The sequence below is a fragment of the Myxocyprinus asiaticus genome, chromosome 32 (assembly GCF_019703515.2).
Source record: "Myxocyprinus asiaticus isolate MX2 ecotype Aquarium Trade chromosome 32, UBuf_Myxa_2, whole genome shotgun sequence".
Lineage (NCBI taxonomy): Eukaryota > Metazoa > Chordata > Actinopteri > Cypriniformes > Catostomidae > Myxocyprinus > Myxocyprinus asiaticus.
The window spans coordinates 14456153-14475041 of NC_059375.1; the positions used below are offsets into that span (position 1 = coordinate 14456153).

The following is an 18889-nucleotide window of genomic DNA, read 5'->3' on the forward strand; positions in this document are numbered from 1 at the left end:
GAACCACATAAGTGACTTATTTGGAACACTCTACAGTAGGCAGCAACTCCACATGCTGCACTAATAGTGCATCACACACAGAAAGACATGGAACTACATAAGTGACTTATTTGGAACACTCAGCAGTAGGCAGCAACTCCGTACGCTGCACAAGTAGCACGTCTCACACTCAGAAACACACAGGAGACTCGCAATTGATTTTAATGCAGGAGAGGTGAGAGTATGACGCATGTATCTTAGTATTTATATACATACAGTAGCATACACACGTTTAGGGTAAAATCTTTTTAAAAAAATGTATCAATACTTTTCAGTATTGAATGGATTATCAGTATATTGTGCTCAAAATTTCTCTTGCTTGATTGGAATTTATTTTTTGCACACCTTTAGCCTTATTCCATGAAACACGAGCAGATCAAATTTCTGTGTAAATGGTTAGCAAAAAACATGCTTATGCAAGTGACCCTATTACATTCAATTAGTCAGTTCATGTAAAAATAATGATCGATTTACAGAATTGCTTTTTGCTCATGATTCATGAATAAGGCCCTGTGTCACAAATACTTTGTCACTTTCTCAAATTCTCTTTTGGTTTTAGCATCACAGTTTTTATGTGTTGAATTAGAAACATTATTCCTGCCTTTCAGTTAAAAGAGCCAATAGCCTCACTAGTAAAGGCACTACCATCTTTTGGGTCTAGATTGAATGTGGAAATGTATTTGCTGGCCAAACCTCTTTCCAGTTTTATGACTGCTATAATGATGACATGTAATAATGACTCCAACAGCACAAAACATTTTTAATCAATTAAAACAGTAACATACATTTCAAGCATTATTGCAAAGTTAAGGAACAGACTGAGGTCATTTTACATATTTCAGTTCTTGAATCAGGCATGTCTGGTGGCTTTTTTGAGTTGTGAAATCTTATTTTGACAGCAAGGCACCAGAAAATAATCACTTTCAGTCACAGTTAACAAATAATGTAGCAGTTAAGGTAGCTGGGTAAGTTATGGTTAGCTGCAAAAAACAGTATTGGTGCAATACTGGGTCAGCATCAGTGCTACCTGTGAAAAAACATACATTTTTGGAAAATCTATTAAAAGGTTTTTCCTAGGTGGCATAACGTGTGCTTAGCATAATGGTGTTACATTAGCATAACAGTTACTACAGCATTCAGGCTGTAGTAATATCACAGACAGAAACAAAACAAACAATAAATCATTCCTCCAGAGACTAAAACATGGCAAGTGTTTGCTATGAATTGAGAACAGAGAATTGTTTATGCAGTTGTGATGCCATCTTGTGGACAACTTGCAGTGCATCCGCAGGAATTGCGCTTCTATGTAACAATTTGTTTGCTTTTTTCAATAGACAGTTGGTAAAAAACACTATGTTAACTACATTTTATTAAGGAGTCCATAAGAACGTCTGCAGGAACATTTCGGTAGAGTATTTAAGATGCAGATTCCATGTGGGCCTGCTCATATCTTTAAAGGGATAGTTCACCAAAAAATTTAAATTCAGTCATTGTTTACTCAACACTGTGTTGCTATAACCCTAAATGACTTTCTTTCTTTTTCTTAACACAAAAGGAGAAGTTGTAAAAAAAAAAATTGTACTCAGTGATGTCATACAATGGCAGTTTATAGTGACCACCTCTTCAAGCTTCAAAAGGACACAAAAGTATAATTCAGAAGTCTAATACATTATTCCATGAGACTCATGATTGTTATGAAAGCATATGATAAGGTTTGGTGAGAAACAAACTGAAATCTTATGTATTATTTAGTGGAAATTTTCACTGACCGTTGATCTCCTGTGCGCGTTCATGATAGGGCACGAGAGCAACATTTCACGCAGCCCCCTTGCGACATTGGGGCATTCGGGCCAAAACTAATTTTGTTTATCTAAAAACAGGTCCTCCACACCAATAGTGACAACAGAACACAACACAGCTGCACACAAAACAGAGAACAGAACTTACTAAACATGTCTGAAGAGTTTGTAGTCAAAGAATTGATGCATTTTCCATGCCCAGCCTTATTTTCTTTTAACAGAGTACAAGGAAATCAAACAGTAACATATAGGAGGCAGCCACAGTCACACCGTGTCCTAACCTGACGACAAACGACATGCGCTAAAAGGTATCTTTTCTATGGTAATTAGAGTTTTTGTCCAAACCAGCAATGACGAGCAACGGTACATTCTATCGATTGCTTGTTTTCTATTTTCGGCATCCTGTAGGTAACTTCGTCTACTGTGAACTGGTACCGGTCCAAAAACTAAAAACTAAATAAAAATAAGGCTGGGCATAGAAATGCATAAATTCTATGACTACAACCTCTTCAGACATGTTAAGTAAGTTCTGTTCTTTGTTTTGTGTGCAGCTGTGTTGTGTTCTGTTGTCGCTATCGCTGTGGAGGACCTGTTTTTAGATAAACAAAACGAGTTTTGGCTTGAACACCCCAATGTCGTGAGGGGGCTGTGTAAACTGTTGCTCTCATGCCCTATCATATACTTGCACAGGAGATCAATGGTCAGTGAACATTTTCACTAAATAATACATTAGATTTCAGTTTGTTTCTCACCAAACCTTATCGTATGCTTTCATAACAATCATGAGTCTCATGGAATAATTTATTGACTTTTGAAGCTTGAAGAGGTGGTCACTATAAACTGCCATTGTAAGACATCACTGAGCACAATATTTTTTTTTCACAATTTCTCCCTTTGAGTTAAGAAAAAGAAAGAAAGTCATAGATGGTTATAATAACACAGGGGTGAATTAACAATGACTGAATTTTCATTTTTGGGTGAACCAATCTTTTAATGATTATAAAGTAATTTCATAGATGCCAGACTTTGCTGAGAATTTTAGTACTATGGATCATCAATTAGCATCAATTAAAAGGCACATTTACAAAAAAACATATACAGAATTAACAAGCATACCAAGTCTGGTCTTCAGTGGAATTTTAAAACCTACTGAATGTATTGTATAAAGTCTTGTAAATGTTCATCATGAACCGCGGTACCTAGAATCCAGCAAATGTCTCTGAAAAATTACACACTACATTGGCTATATAGAATTATGATTGTGTGATACATACTGTATCACAAGTAGGGGTTTACTGAAACGTACCTGTTTTGTCCAGTCAAGTAAATGACCAGGCATCATTGATCTTTGTAAGATTTTGCAAGTGCTTCAAACTGGCAGTCCACTTCTGCAGTCATTCCTGTGCCTTTTTGTATTTGAAAGGACCTACAGACACAAAAAATATACTTTTAGTTGATTAAAAAAAAACATTCTTCAAGTTTATCTCTTAAAGTGTAGCTATAATGTAATTATAGTCTTTCCTTGCTATTATAGTAAAGTCTAGATGGCACCCTAAAACATGTTTGGGCTAGGTGTGACTAGATTAAGTGGTGAGATACTGCACATATTGACCTCTCATTTTGACCCTACAAATTAAGGATTATCCCTAGAAAGCCTTAAGACCCTTTGTTTGTGTGTGTTCATATGTGTGTATGTATGTATGTGTGTGTCTGTACGTATGTGTATAATAATTTTTTATTTTTTATTATTATCTATGTCTTGCTGCTGTTTTTGTATTGTTTTTGTATTGTTGAATACTGGAAGCTCCTGTCACCAAGTCACCTAGCACCTGTCATTTACTTTGCAATAAAGCTCATTCTGATTCTGATTCTAAGTGTGGAAGCATTTATACATGCAGTGTCTTTGGCTACAACAACAAACTAGATATAAAAAAATATAGCACCACTCAAGAAACACATTTAAATGTGTCTTAAATGAATGAAATGAAATGATAGAGGCCATATGCTGGATTGAGATAATCCAGTACACCATGTACATCACAGATCTTCAATAACATTTAGAGGATGACATCATGAAACACTGACTTGAGAACAGTAGTTGTTTGTTTACAAAAGTAGAGCTTATGGAGTCATCTTATATCCTCTTTTTAAAGAATGTCAGCGAAGTTCCAGAAATCGGTTTGGCTGCAGTTACGTTGGAATTAGAGAACTAGCCATATGTGACTGAAATTAATATTCTTAAAACTGCACTATGTAAGATTTTTTGGTTAAAAATGAACAAATTGCCATTATTGATTGAGTACATAAACAATCAGTGTTAAAAACAATGTCCTTTCCTTACCACAATTCAATACGGTAAGCCTATAAAAATTATTTGGATTTTGAGCTGTCAGGTTCGATTTGGCACCAGATCGCTGGTTTATGACGTTCATCCTTGCATTATTACATCATGTCCGTAAACACAGGAAAGAAGTGCCGGCTGTCTCATGTTCTGGCTGGAGAAACTAACTACGCTGTTCAGCTCAGTTCAGTAAAACTCACACAGTTCAGCACATCATCATTGCAGTCTAGATGGATGTTTATCTGTCATCCATTTGGCGAAGTTATTTACCTGCTATAATGCTTGGATATGTTTTCTGGTAGGGTTGTTGAAACTTATATTTAATGGTCAACCGATATGTGTTTTTTAATGGCCGATGCCAATATCCAGAGAGCAGGGTGGCCGATAGGCCAATACAATGCCGATATATCACACAATTTAATATAGTAGATAACATTAACATAAAATTGCAAAATAATAATAATAATAATAATAATAATAATAATAATATTATTATTAATAATATTAAACTCTTATTTAGCACTATATTTACTCAGTTTCACACAAAACTTTATCTTTGTAAAAAAAAGAATCTAAAAAAATAATATTGTATTTTAAATGGTAGATAGCAGTTTCTTCTGACATATGTTTAGTCATAAAATTTTAGAAATTTATTTGCACATGAAGAAATTGTTAATATATTAGGAATAAGGAAAAAAAAACAGTACACACAGTAATCCAGCAACAATAGATGGCATGTCCACGTTAGCAATCACATTTAAAAAAAAAAAAAAAGAATCATCAAACCAATTGTACATACAGTGTATAGTGAATAAGACATTTACTTATAGCACACGTGAAACGCTTTTACCTTGAAGTTGCACCAGAGACTATTTAGCAGAGACGGGCCACTTCTATTAAAATGAATGGGAGAAATTAGAATGCCCAACTGCAACCAACGGTCAACGGATGTAGATAGGAAGTCCCGCCTTACAGGTAAAAGAGCCAATCACCTTTTAGATACAGACATTGCCTGTCAATCAACTCTAGAATGTGCATGCGCATTAGCTATAAAAGCAGGGAAAATGGCGCTTTTTAGCGTAATCTTAGGTAAAGAAGCACCATTTATGATACCAGTGTTGTCAGATTTTACTGCTGATTTGAAATATGTTCTTTGATTGTAATCTTGACCGACCATTATGGAGATTTCGATCTTTTCCCATTCGAGTAGATAGGAGCTGCACTTTCATGACAAGAAATAGCCTCCTGAGAGCGTTCCGAACATAGCTGACAGTGGACTGCACTCACGCGCTTGTGCGGATCCAGTGAGCAGCAGCAATCTCCTGACAGTTTAAATGGCCTGAATTGCCTGCTTGGATTGTCGTCATGATTTGTGAACCAGAGGAACTTTTAATCCTGATCCTGAAGTTTTGATTCTGGCTGATAGAACATGCGCTTCAGAGGAAGATGTTAGATGAGCGCTCGACGGGAAGAAAATACTAGATTTTCGTGAGGTTCGTGAATGACATCTGTTTAAACGAGATATCTGCATATTTGCAGACAGTATATAATAGAAGTTTTATTGATATTTGCCTTTTATCATTATAAAAGAAAGTTAAAAGTGACAGGGAACTGTTGAGGAGAGGCTGATAGAATACGTGCTTCAGAGGAAGATTTATGAGCATTCCACAGGATGCTGGATCTGCTGAAGTTGTGTGAGGATGGTTTATTACATCTGTTTAAACAGATATGCGCATATTTGCAGACAGTATATGATATTAGTTTTATTGATATTTGCCTTTTTATCATTAGACAAGACAGTTAAAAGTTATAGGAACTGTTGAGGAGAGAGAGGGAGAATGAAACAGGCGAGCACTTTAACATTATGAACTCAAACGCATCTGCCGCGGCTCTGATATGCGGACCGTTTAAATGAGACTGTGTCGCACACCGGTCTATTATTGTAGTAACACCATGGCACGTAACAATAAAACAAACCATGACTTGTCGTTTATATGTCAGTTGCTTCACATGCAAGCAGGCGATTCTCGGCACCCTCAAGAAACAAATCGGCCAAACTGGAAAATTTATTGGCTGATGCCGATAATTAGAAAAGTCAGAATATCAGCCAATTTATCGGCCACAGTGATATATTGGTTGACAACTACTTATATTACTAGTCATGCTTTTATGAATCGAACATTACTTGTGTGTTAACCGATCGCCATTGTGGAGGTGAGGGCGTGGTCGAGCGCCCGTCTGGGGAGAGAGGAAGCGGTAAGGAGGTTCACCTGAGATGAATTTGCTGGTAATGACTGTTTCTGTGTTTGCAGTGAGAGATGGGGAGATAAAAACAGCCCGGTGCACAGAGAGAGGGACACACGAGAGACTGTATGTTATTCACTGAGTGTTTTGTTTGATTGCTGAAAAGCAGAACTTTATTTGTGTATGCTGAAAAGCCACTCTTTGTTTTATGTAAACTGTAAAGGGATTGCTGTGTATTAAGAATTAAAACCTGACTCATGGAAACCGGCTCCCGCTTCCACCTTTATCTTCCCGACAACGAACTTTGCTACTGTGATGTATCTATGTTGTCCGTTGAAGTTACTGTGACATGTTTCATATTTCAGAATCAGAATCAGCTTTATTACCAAGTATGCTTACACATACAAGGAATTTGTCTTGGTGACAGGAGCTTCCAGTGTACAATAATACAAGAACAATACAAAAACAGCAGCAAGACATAGATAATAATAAAAAATAAAAAATAAAACTAATTATACACATACGTACAGACACACATACATACATACACACATACACATGGGTAGTGCAAATACAAATCTGTTATGTACTGTTGGGCCTCATGTATTCAGATCGTAAAACCTAACTCAGGCCCCCACATAACAAGTCATAAATCTTACTGATAAATACCGCTCCAAAATCAAACAAAGGGAGTCCAAAACAGACTACAAATCCCATGAAACCTTGCTCACTAAAGGATCGAACTCTCAACTCCTACTGGATGAGGCACACGACAGAACGCACCTCAACCATGACATCATCAGGACTAGAAATACCTCTGAAATGCTTCTGGGATTTGCTTCCAAAAACTTTGCTCACCGTGTGTAGACGCAGCTCATCGCTGCTTTCAGGTGCAGCCTCGGTATCAGTGGTATCATCTGCAAACTTCAGGAGCTTGACAGAGGGGTCCTTGGCGATGCAGTCATTGGTGTAGAGGGAGAAGAGTAGTGGGGAGAGCACACATCCCTGGGGGGCACCAGTGCTGATTGTACAGGTGCTAGAAGTGAGTTTCTCCTATCTCACAAGCTGCTGCCTGTCTATCAGAAAGCTGGTAATCCACTGACAGATAGACATGGGAACAGAGAGCTGGTGTAATTTACTCTGGAGTATAGCTGGGATGATGGTGTTGAAAGTTGAACTGAAGTCCACAAAAAGGATCCTTGCATATGTCCCTGATCTGTCCAGATGTTGTAGGATATGTTGCAATCCTATGTTGACTGCATCATCCACAGACCTGTTTGCTCAATAAGCAAATTGAAGGGGATCTAGAAAGGGTCCAATGATGTTGTTCAGGTGGGCCAACACCAGTCTCTCAAATGATTTCATGGCCACAGATGTCAGGGCGACAGGTCTGTAATCATTAAGTCTGTGATTTTTGGTTTCTTTGGGACAGGAATAATGATTGAGCGTTTGAAGCAACATGGGACTTCACACTGCTCCAGTGATCTATTGAAGATCTGTGTGAAGATGGGGGCCAGCTGGTTAGCACAGGATCGAAGACACGCTGGTGAGATGCCATCTGGGCCTGAAGCCTTCCTTGTCTTTTGTTTCCGAAAGTCGCGGCTCACATCATCTTCACAGATCTTAAGTGCAGGTTGAGTAGCAGGAGGGGGGTTGCAGGAGGTGTTGGTGTTTGTGTGAAGTGAAGGTCAGAGTGGGTGTGGGGTGTGAGATTGGGCCTTTCAAATCAGCAGCAGAACACATTCAGGTCGTCAGCCAGTTGTTGGTTCCCAACAGGGTTGGGGGTCAGAGTCCTGTAATTTGTGAGTTGTTTCATGCCACTCCACACTGATGCAGGGTCGTTAGCTGAAAACTTGTTTTTCAGCTTCTCAGAGTATCTTCTTTTAGCCACTCTGATTTCCCTGTTCAGTGTGTTCCTGGCCTGATTGTACAAGACTTTATCCCCACCCCTGTAAGCATCCTCTTTGGCATGACGAAGCTGCCTGAGCTCTGCTGTAAACCACGGTTTGTCATTGTTGAACTTTAAATAAGTCCTAGTAGGAATGCACATATCCTCACAGAAACTGATATATGATGTAATAGTATCTGTGAGCTCGTCGAAGTCTGTGGCTGCAGACTCAAAAATGCAATCAAAGCAGGCTTGTAGTTCCTGCTCTGCTTCATTGGTCCATCTCTTTACAGTCCTTACTACTGGCTTGGTTGATTTTAATTTCTGCCTGATGTTTATCATCATGATGGCGCCGCGGATGGCTGCCTCGGTGTGGAGCTCCTCAGTTCTTTTGTTGTTTTTGTTTGTTTGTCCTGTGTTTAGTAATCTTTTTCCAGTCAGTTTTAACAGAGACGAACTGCTGAAAATTTGACAGCATGTGCCAGACAATCTTTTCCCAGTTTTCGAATATTCAGACGTTTTGCTAGACATTTTAGTTGGAGGCGCAGCTCTGCTGTTCAAGAGATGCAGGCGAGGGAGACGAGCTGGTGCGCTGGTCAAACTCTGTCGGCACGGATTTCGAACAGCGCTGCCGAATATTCACTTAGCGAATCTCCGCTCTCTTCCTAACAAAACGGACGAACTACATCTCACAAACAAGGACTTTTCAACCTCTGCTGCCTTGTGCTTCACAGAAACCTGGCTGAGTGAAGCCATTCCGGACAGCGCGTTACATCTGCCGGGCTTCCAGCTGTTCAGAGCGGATCGCATTGCGGAGTTAATGGGGAAAACGAGAGGCGGTGGAACATGCTTTTATATCAGTGAAAGTTGGTGTACAGATGTAACAACATTAAAGAGGATGTGCTGTCCTAATTTGGAAGCGCTCTTTATTAACTGTAAGCCTTTTTACTTGCCGCGGGAGTTTTCCTCGTTTATTCTGGTGAGTGTGTATATCGCACCAAACGCGTGTTTGAACACAGTGCTGCAACAGCTGGCTGATCAAATCACAGACATGGAACAACAATACCCGGACTCAGTTATTATTATTCTTGGGGATTTTAACAAAGCAAATCTCAAACATGAACTGCCCAAATACCAACAGCACATCACATGCCCCACCAGAGACAGGAACATACTGGATTATTGTTACACAACAATAAAGGATGTATATCACTCTGTCCCTAGAGCAGCTTTGGGACTCTCTGATCACTGTCTGGTTCATCTTCTTCCAACTTCTTCTGAAATTAACTTCTGAAATTGACTTCTTGTAATTGTTATATTGCATATTTAAGAATATTATTTTTATGTTTAATAAAGTTTATTTTATTCCCATCATTATTGAATCATTGTTTTATATTTTAGTTTATGGTGCTATTATGTGCATTGCATAGACATGCTATTGTAATAACTGAGGCTGGAGAATATAGTATAATATAGTATTGAACTTGTATCAGCCATATCACAGGTTTAACCTATTAAATAAAAAATTGTAGTACAATTCAAACATTAATAGTAGATAAAACACTTGAAAAATCATATTAAGATATACTGGTGGTAGCTGAGGAGAGTCCTGTGTTCTCTATTTAAAGTGCTTTGAGTGTAGTGTCAAAAAAATGATTTAAGTGTAAAATTCATTCAAATATGCAAATAAGAGTGTTGTTTATCTTCATCAAAGCAAGAAATATTTCTGTTTCAAATGTTTAATTGTACAACATAATATCAACATGAAAATAGCATGTTATGACTCAGGCTCCGGTCATGATCACACACAGTCGATGTCCAGGTAAGCTCAAATCAAGAGATTCATCCACCAGAAGAGCAGTGCCAGAACACGACCGACATAAATTGTTCTTTCGCAAATTGCTTGCAATTTTAACTTTCAACCACAGATGCCGCTAGAGAGCACAAAGTTACGTAGTCCAGCTTTAATTAGCTATTTTAATTGTATTATTTGCAACTGTTAATATGGATTTCCACTTCAGTGGAACGTCCACAAAAAGTCCGAAAATCAGACCTTGTGATACAGTGAGATTTAGCTTTCACTCTGTTTTGAACTTTCTAACCCCTCTGAAGGATCCATCCATTCCCATAATGTGGGATTCCTCTGGAGCCTTCATTCCCTGGAGAAGACTTAAGGACCATATGACAGTTGGCCTATTTTCTCAGATATAGGTGGCAGTGTTCCTTAAGAACATAAAGCATAATAACAAATTCCCTATCTGTCACTCACTCGACGTTGGTGTCGATGTAGTGACACTAGGGGTCACTCTTGGGAGCCCGAGACACCTCTGGTCTTTGATAAAAGGCCAATGAAAATTGGCGAGTGGTATTTGCATGCCACTCCCCCGAACATACGGGTATAAAAGGAGCTGGTATGCAACCACTCATTCAGATTTTCTCTTCGGAGCCGAACGGTCATGCTCATGCTCGCATGTTCATTCACCTGCTGGATCTGACGGCGCATATCAGCGGCTTCTCCCTCCTCTGCACTGGTGCACTGCAGAGAATGCCCCTGGGCGCTTCGGCAGAAAAACTAGAGAGTATATTTTCTGAAAGAGCATTTTTCCCCTCTAAAAGAGCATATATTTCTCTAAAAGAGCGCACACACGGAACGTCTTTTTAAAGATGCGTCTTTTTAAAGATGCTTTTCCGATTGTGTGTTATTCCTGGTTGTGCTCGTTATCTCTCGCCTTCTAACGGTCACGATCACTGTCTTTCGTGTCTGTGCACTGCTCACGCGGAGACAGCATTCGTGGATGGTCACGTTCTCATTGCGAGAATATATCCATGGCAACGTTGCGGTCGTGGCTCGCCTTCGTAAGAAAGTGAGCCACCCCAGAGGCTCCCGCCTCGGTCCTTTTACCCACGGGTTTGAGGCCAGCGCGGCTAGCACTGGGGGTGATTTGGGGACCCCAATGGGATCGCCTCTGCCGGGTATCCCCCCTCGGACCTCCCATTCCCCAGCACGCTCGTCTGCCCCGATCGGGCTTCCGGGTCATCTCACGACGAGTTCGACCTCTTATTCGGAGCCCGCGAAAGTGATGAGCTCTCGAGAGCAGCATCGGAGAGCGGGCTCGTCCAGTCGGAAGCCTCAGCTGGGCTCCTCCCTTCAGGGTCGATCTCCCAGTCACAGGCTGACGCGGAGATGACGACATGCTTTCCCGGACAGCCGTGGGCGTTGGTTAGAGTGGATTTCACCGCTCTTCCCTGAACCCTCGCGGCTCGGTGATTGGTTCCTGGGCTCGTGGCGCCGCTCAAAGCCACGCCCCGCCCCGTTCCTTTCTTGATCCAGGGCAAGCACGTGCTAGTTCGGACAGACAGCACGGCAGCGGTAGCATATGTCAACCGCCAAGGCAGTCTGCGCTCCCGCTGTATGTCACAACTCGCCCGCCGTCTCCTCCAACGGAGTTAGCAGCACCAAGTCGCTGCAAGCCACTCACATGCCGGGCAACCTCAACACTTCGGCGGACGTGCCGTAACAGCAGGTTACCCTCAAGGGAGAGTGGAGACTCCACCTTCAGGTGGTCCAGCTGATTTGGAGTCGGTTCGGTCAGGCACAGGTGCACCTGTTCGCCTCCCAAGAATCCTCCCACTGCCTGCTCTGGTACGCCCTCACCGAGGCCTTCCTCGGCATGGACGTGCTGGCACAAAGCTGGTCCCCTGGCATTCGCAAATATGCGTCTTCCCCCAGTGAGCCTGCTCGCACAGACCCTGTGCAAGGTCAGGGAGGACGAGGAGAAGGTCATCCTAGTAAGCACACTACTGGCCCACCCAGACATGGTGCTCGGACCTCATGCTCCTCGTGACAGCTCCCCCCGGGCAAATTCCCCTGAGGAAGGACCTTCTTTCTCAGGGAAGGGGCACCATCCGGCACCCGCGCCCAGACCTCTGGAATCTCCATGTCTGGCCCCTGGATGGGACGCGGAAGACCTAAACTGTCTCCCACCTGCGGTGGTAGACACGTTCACTGAGGCTAGGGCTCCCTCTACGAGGCGCCTGTATGCCTTTAAATGACGTCTGTTCGCTAAGTGGTGTTCTTCCCGTCAGGAAGACCCTCAGAGGTGCGCAGTCAGATCAGTGCTTTCCTTCCTGCAAGAGAGGTTGGAAGGGAGGCTGTCCCCTTCCACCTTGAAGGTGTACATTGCTACCATAGCAGCACACCACGACGCAGTCGATGGTAAGTCCTTAGGGAAGCGTGATCTGATCATCAGGTTCCTAAGAGGCGCCAGGAGGCTGAATCCCTCCAGGCCGCGCCTTGTTCCCTCATCGGACCTCTGTAGTTTTTCAGGGTCTACAGAGAGCCCCCTTTGAGCTTTGCAGTCAACCAGGCTTAAGGCACTCTCCTTGAAGACTGCCCTCCTGACTGCGCTCACTTCCATCAAGAGGGTAGGTGACCTGCAAGCGTTCTCTGTCAGCGAAACGTGCCTGGAGATCGGTCCGGGCTATTCTCACGTGATCCTGAGACCCCCGACCGGGCTATGTGCCCAACGTTCCCACCACTCCTTTTAAGGACCAGGTGGTGAACCTGCAAGCACTGCCCCAGGAGGAGGCAGACCCAGCCCTGTCGTTGCTGTGTCCGGTGCGCACTTTACGCATCTATTTGGATCGCACGCAGAGCTTTAGAATCTCTGAGCAGCTCTTTGTCTGCTTTGGTGCACATGGGAAAGGAAGCGCTGTCTCCAAGCAGAGGATCGCCCACTGGCTCATTGACGCCATAACTATGGCATATCTCACCCAAAACATGCCGCCCCCGGTAGGGCTACGAGCCCATTCTACCCGTGGTGTAGCGGCTTCTTGGGCCCTGGCCAGAGGTGCCTCTCTAACAGACATTTGCAGAGCAGCGGGCTGGGCAACACCCAACACCTTTGCAAGGTTCTACAACCTCCGGGTGGAACCGGTTTCGTCCCAGGTAGTGGCACGCAACACAAGTGGATAAGCCCGGGATAGCCGGCCGGGTGTATTGCTTGCACATAGCGCCTTCCACCTCCTTTTGAGCTGAAGACGTGCGCTGTTAATTCACAGTAGTGTTCACAAAAGTTGTTCCCTGGTTGACTTCCTCCGAGCCCTGTGGCAGTCGAATTTTCGGAGAGACTAGCTGCCGGCCCAGTACACGCGCTAACTAAGAGCCCGGTTCTGGGGTAGGTGCTCCGCATGTGGCGGTTCCCTGTAAGGCTAACCCCATGTGATCTATATCTTCCGCTAGTTTGTTTCCCTACTGGCAAACTGCGTCTTCCTTGGGCAGAGCCCCTCAGTCTCCATGTTGTAGTAACTCCTCCCCCATTGGGCAGGATCTACCTTGAAGGCTCTCCACATGGTTGGAAAGACCATGTGATGTATTCTTCCACTTAAATATCCCCCCCTCTCTTGGGGCGAGGTGTGGTCTCCGCGGTGTCTTCCCCTTGGGAGGGACACCCCCTGACTAGACCTGGCGGCCCAGTCAGATAATCCCCCTTCTTTTTTAGGGAGTGGAAAAAGAGAAGGGGAAAGAGGCCACAACTGCGTTAAGCCTGTCTCTATCTCTGGGTAGTCGACTTGTCCCCAAAAAGGGCCGTTCGACACTCATAACTGTGTTGGGGGAGGTTACGTGTCGATCTGGTGTGCTGGCTATGAGGCACACAGCAAGTCTGCCCACCACACACCGCCAGTTCACGTAACACAGTTCAGCCTTGTGGCGTTTTGTATAGGGACCCCTAGTGTCACTACATCGACACCAACGTCGAGTGAGTGACAGATAGGGAACGTCATGGTTACTGGTGTAACCTCCATTCCCTGATGGAGGGAACGAGACATTGGTCCCTCCTGCCACAACGCTGAACTACCCGCTGAAATGGCCGGACCTTATATCGGCTCCTCAGCGTAAAACCTGAATGAGTGGTTGCATACCAGCTCCTTTTATACCCGTATGTTCGGGGGAGTGGCATGCAAATACCACTCGCCAATTTTCATTGGCCTTTTATCAAAGACCAGAGGTGTCTCGGGCTCCCAAGAGTGACCCCTAGTGTCACTACATCGACACCAACGTCTCGTTCCCTCCATCAGGGAACGGAGGTTACACCAGTAACCATGACGTTATTCTCAAACCCAACAATAAATATGTAATACTTTACAATATGTTAACATCTGTTAAATGAATAGTTTACCCTAAAATGAAACTTCTCTCATCATTTACTCACCCTCATCCCATCGCAGATGTGTATGACTTTCTTTCTTCTGCAGAACACACACACACACAAAGATGTTTATAAGAATATTTCAGCTCTGTAGGTCCTTACAAAACAAGTGAATGGTGACCAGCCCTTTGAAGCTACAAAAATCACATAAAGGCCACATAAAAGTAATCCATAAGACTCCAGTGGTTTAATCCATACCTTCAGACGTGATATGATAGGTGTGGGTGAAAAACTGATAAATATTGAAGTCCTTTTATTTATTTTTTTACCATAAATGTCCACTTTCACGTTCACATTCTTTCACATTTTGAAAGTGAAAGTTGAGATTAATGGTAAAAAAAAAACTTAAATATTGATCTGTTTCTCACCAAAAACTGGCATATTTCTACTGAAGATATAGATTAATCCACTGGAGTCTTATGGATTACTTTTATGCTACCTTTATGTGATTTTCTGAGCTTCAGAGGTGTGGTCACTATTCACTTGGATTGTATGGACCAACAGAGCAGAGATATTCTTCTAAAAAATCTTTTTTTTGTGTGTTCTGCATAAGAAAGAAAGTCATACACATCTATGACTATGACTATGATCTATGGGAGGAGGGTGAGTAAATGATGACAGAATTTTAATTTCTGAATGAACTTTCCCTATAAATACATTAGTTAATATAAACTGACAAAGAACAATACTTTGACAGCATTTATTAATCTTGGAACTACATTTTAAAAATTAAAAGTTGATAACTTTAGTTAATGCTTTACGAACTAACAATAAACAATTGTATAATTTTTATATAGTAACATTAACTAAGATTAATAAATGCTGTTAAAAATATTGTTAATTGTTAGTTCATGATATGCATTTACGAATGTTAACAAATAGAACCTTACAGTAAAGTGTCACATAATCATCCAACAAATCAAAATCTTCCAGTGAAATGTGATTAAATAATGTCTGTGTTACCTTCAGCAGGGCGGCAAAGCATAAGCTGTACCTCTGAAGGAAAATTCTTCCAGAAATGTATCACTCGCTGTAGTGTCAGATCACAGGGCAAATATTAGTTTATTAGTAAAAATGGTTGGCTTTTTCACTTCCTCACAAAAGAACAATTTCACCAACATATATCAAGAAAATTGGTTTACATGCTTACTAATTTACCTAATTTAGCATGTTATGTTCAATGCAGCCATAATCATTACCTGATAGGACATCCCCTTCAGTGGCTCTCCATTAATAGACAGAATGACATCTCCTTTCTGAACCTTGCCACTCTCTTCTGCAGGCTGACCAGGGAACAGTGTCCTTATTCGTACAATGGTGCCATAGTTGAGGGAAGTGTCCAGCTCAGTGATGAAAAAACAGACCGTTCCATCTCTTCTTCAGAGTCACCTCCAGGATTCAGGCAGGAAAATGTGTAAACTTTTGGTGACATAAACTATGAATTAGGCCTGTTTAACACTGCATGCATAAGCAGTGCATAGGCAAAGCAGCAGCATTAAGCCCTGTGGCAGTCGAGTTTTCGGAGAGACTAGCTGCCGGCCCAGTACACGCGCTAACTAAGAGCCCGGTTCTGGGGTAGGTGCTCCGCATGTTCCCTGTAAGGCTAACCCCATGTGATCTATATCTTCCGCTAGTTTGTTTCCCTACTGGCAAACTGCGTCTTCCTTGGGCAGAGCCCCTCAGTCTCCATGTTGTAGTAACTCCTCCCCCATTGGGCAGGATCTACCTTGAAGGCTCTCCACATGGTTGGAAAGACCATGTGATGTATTCTTCCACTTAAATATCCCCCCCTCTCTTGGGGCGAGGTGTGGTCTCCGCGGTGTCTTCCCCTTGGGAGGGACACCCCCTGACTAGACCTGGCGGCCCAGTCAGATAATCCCCCTTCTTTTTTAGGGAGTAGAAAAAGAGAAGGGGAAAGAGGCCACAACTGCGTTAAGCCTGTCTCTATCTCTGGGTAGTCGACTTGTCCCCAAAAGGGCCGTTCGACACTCATAACTGTGTTGGGGGAGGTTACGTGTCGATCTGGTGTGCTGGCTATGAGGCACACAGCAAGTCTGCCCACCACACACCGCCAGTTCACGTAACACAGTTCAGCCTTGTGGCGTTTTGTATAGGGACCCCTAGTGTCACTACATCGACACCAACGTCGAGTGAGTGACAGATAGGGAACGTCATGGTTACTGGTGTAACCTCCATTCCCTGATGGAGGGAACGAGACATTGGTCCCTCCTGCCACAACGCTGAACTACCCGCTGAAATGGCCGGACCTTATATCGGCTCCTCAGCGTAAAACCTGAATGAGTGGTTGCATACCAGCTCCTTTTATACCCGTATGTTCGGGGGAGTGGCATGCAAATACCACTCGCCAATTTTCATTGGCCTTTTATCAAAGACCAGAGGTGTCTCGGGCTCCCAAGAGTGACCCCTAGTGTCACTACATCGACACCAACGTCTCGTTCCCTCCATCAGGGAACGGAGGTTACACCAGTAACCATGACGTTATTCTCAAACCCAACAATAAATATGTAATACTTTACAATATGTTAACATCTGTTAAATGAATAGTTTACCCTAAAATGAAACTTCTCTCATCATTTACTCACCCTCATCCCATCGCAGATGTGTATGACTTTCTTTCTTCTGCAGAACACACACACACACAAAGATGTTTATAAGAATATTTCAGCTCTGTAGGTCCTTACAAAACAAGTGAATGGTGACCAGCCCTTTGAAGCTACAAAAATCACATAAAGGCCACATAAAAGTAATCCATAAGACTCCAGTGGTTTAATCCATACCTTCAGACGTGATATGATAGGTGTGGGTGAAAAACTGATAAATATTGAAGTCCTTTTATTTATTTTTTTACCATAAATGTCCACTTTCACGTTCACATTCTTTCACATTTTGAAAGTGAAAGTTGAGATTAATGGTAAAAAAAAAAACTTAAATACTGATCTGTTTCTCACCAAAAACTGGCATATTTCTACTGAAGATATAGATTAATCCACTGGAGTCTTATGGATTACTTTTATGCTACCTTTATGTGATTTTCTGAGCTTCAGAGGTGTGGTCACTATTCACTTGGATTGTATGGACCAACAGAGCAGAGATATTCTTCTAAAAAATCTTTTTTTTGTGTGTTCTGCATAAGAAAGAAAGTCATACACATCTATGACTATGACTATGATCTATGGGAGGAGGGTGAGTAAATGATGACAGAATTTTAATTTCTGAATGAACTTTCCCTATAAATACATTAGTTAATATAAACTGACAAAGAACAATACTTTGACAGCATTTATTAATCTTGGAACTACATTTTAAAAATTAAAAGTTGATAACTTTAGTTAATGCTTTACGAACTAACAATAAACAATTGTATAATTTTTATATAGTAACATTAACTAAGATTAATAAATGCTGTTAAAAATATTGTTAATTGTTAGTTCATGATATGCATTTACGAATGTTAACAAATAGAACCTTACAGTAAAGTGTCACATAATCATCCAACAAATCAAAATCTTCCAGTGAAATGTGATTAAATAATGTCTGTGTTACCTTCAGCAGGGCGGCAAAGCATAAGCTGTACCTCTGAAGGAAAATTCTTCCAGAAATGTATCACTCGCTGTAGTGTCAGATCACAGGGCAAATATTAGTTTATTAGTAAAAATGGTTGGCTTTTTCACTTCCTCACAAAAGAACAATTTCACCAACATATATCAAGAAAATTGGTTTACATGCTTACTAATTTACCTAATTTAGCATGTTATGTTCAATGCAGCCATAATCATTACCTGATAGGACATCCCCTTCAGTGGCTCTCCATTAATAGACAGAATGACATCTCCTTTCTGAATCTTGCCACTCTCTTCTGCAGGCTGACCAGGGAACAGTGTCCTTATTCGTACAATGGTGCCATAGTTGAGGGAAGTGTCCAGCTCAGTGATGAAAAAACAGACCATTCCATCTCTTCTTCAGAGTCACCTCCAGGATTCAAGCAGGAAAATGTGTAAACTTTTGGTGACATAAACTATGAATTAGGCCTGTTTAACACTGCATGCATAAGCAGTGCATAGGCAAAGCAGCAGCATTAAGCCTCAGTCACACGACTACACTTTGTGCTCCATTACCTTCCATTCACACATATCCAAACACGGGAGACTAGAAACACGTTAAATGTAAAGAAATTTCATATTCCACTGCGTATCACAGTTTACATTTGATGAAATCTCATCTACGAACTTGGATGACAAGAAGACACAGCCCGGGTTTGAAGACACGCAAAACTCCAGTGTTTAAATCCATATCTTCAGAAGCGATATGATAGGTGTGGGTGAGAAACAGATCAATATTTAAGTCCTTT

The 18889-nt window shown here is 42.0% G+C and overlaps 1 pseudogene; it reads right to left on the minus strand.

Moving 5' to 3' along the window:
* Positions 1 to 798: 798 nt before the first annotated feature.
* The window catches only part of LOC127423492 (tyrosine-protein phosphatase non-receptor type 13-like), a 77610-nt pseudogene continuing 59519 nt past the window's right edge, over positions 799 to 18889 (minus strand).